This window comes from Cynara cardunculus, assembly GCF_001531365.2.
Source record: "Cynara cardunculus var. scolymus isolate 2C chromosome LG 14, CcrdV1, whole genome shotgun sequence".
Taxonomy (NCBI): Eukaryota; Viridiplantae; Streptophyta; class Magnoliopsida; order Asterales; family Asteraceae; genus Cynara; species Cynara cardunculus.
In genome coordinates this window covers 9,317,834-9,319,883 of record NC_037541.1, presented here as the reverse complement: position 1 = coordinate 9,319,883, position 2,050 = coordinate 9,317,834, and positions in this window count along the sequence as shown.

Below are 2,050 nucleotides of genomic sequence, written 5' to 3'. Positions count from 1 at the left end.
TATATATATATATATATATATATATACACACACACACACTATATTATAAAGCATTTGACAAAAACTCTTAAAAACCATTTTTTATGTGTAAAGTACTGTTTAATATTGCATATTACTTAAAACTCAAGATTGCATGTAGATTGTGCGTAAGTACAACTTATTAAAGCTCCATATCAAAATTCGTGTAACTAACTGCAGATAAACATAATCAAATACAGGATAAACATCTAATTTTAAATATAAAAAATCTAAAAATATAATGAATAATCATTGAGTTCTAACAGAATACTTAATTATTATCTTTACAAAATGTTACATTATTAAACCAAAAGTAAATTATTTCGTCATTAAACTTAAATTAAATTATAGTAAAAAAAAAAATAAGTTACATAAAAAATGAGGACGTTTAAATAGTTGATTTAGTATTAACATTGATATATTTTTTCAAATTTTTATGATATCTTCAAATTTATATTTTTATTCAAAAATAACATCATTATTGATTTCTTAAAAACACATAAAATCGTATTATAACATCGACAGAGACAAATAATAAAATAGAACATTAAAATCGAGATGTGTCTCGCTTCATTGCGCAAGTACTATTCTTTTATATATATATATATATATATAGAGAGAGAGAGAGAGAGAGAGAGGGAAGATTAAATGTTAACCAATAATTTTGTATTAACTTTGAAAATCATGGCAACCAATCAAATTCCATTCTTTTTATAGGTTTATGTCATATTCACATTTTAATTACAAGGGTATTTCAGTAAATTAATTTGATATGTAACTCCCAAACAATTAATGGGAAGTTACAAATAATCAAATCCCAAAAAATATGCATTTATAATATTAATATTTTTATTTTTATTTTTTTTAATCTTGATCTTCCATGTTTATTGTTTTATCATTTTTTAATTCGCATAGAAAACACGATAGTAAAACATTTCAGTATCGATCAAGCTAATATGAATAAACGCAATAAAAAATAAATCGACAACAGTGAGAAATTAAAATGGTTTATGATGACAATCGAAGTTCGAGGTCGGGAATTGAAGAAACTAACCAAAGCGAATGTCTTGGTAATAGATTTTTATTTTTTTAGATTCGTTTTAATCAAAATTATGTTCACTACGATGTGTTGTGTTTTTTATAATTCGTCTTGTATTGATAGCTTTTTTCTTTAATTATTAAAATATGTACCTAATTCACATGTTCAAATGGAAGTACATGCACGACTCATTTTCATATTGTCATATTACCGATTTTTATGAATCATGAACCATTGTGTTCATGTTACTTTTATCATATGAACACAAGTGTTATTTTTTAAGCTTGATACCAAATCTTTATATTTGTGTAAGTGTTTGCACCCGGTGTTCATAGCGTTGAGGTTATGTATTCATATATTTTATACGATATGAACAAGGGGTGAACACGATATGAACAAGAGGTGAACAACCACATAAGACCAGAAACATATATGAACAAGGGGTGAACCTTAAATGGTGTGGATGCAATGCATGTATAAAACTTCAATTGACAAAAGATCGCTCCTGAATGTGTTTATAATGAAGAAACTATTGTTCACAAGCTGTTCATATCGTGTTCATACATGTTTTTTTATTTATTTCCTTTCGTATAGCAGTTATTCTTATTATGTTCATATTGTGTTCATAAATGCTATGCAATCTAAGTTCATATATATAATTTTTGTTCGTATTTGACACAATGGTTCATATATATATAGTTGTGTTTATATGATTTTACATTAACAAAAATAAATTAATAAAAAAATCATAGAATTTTTTATTTTGTAACTTCCAATTAATTAATGATATGGGAGTTACATATTTTTTTACCTGAATACCCTTTTCAACTTTGTTCACTTATCTTTATGAAATTTTAAATTTAAAAAAATAAGTTTTTATCATGATTAATCACAACCATTTATTGAAAGATTGAATGGCCAAGATCGGTTAACAAAGTTAACACAAAAACTTTAGTTAACATTTGAACCTGACCCTATATATATATATATATA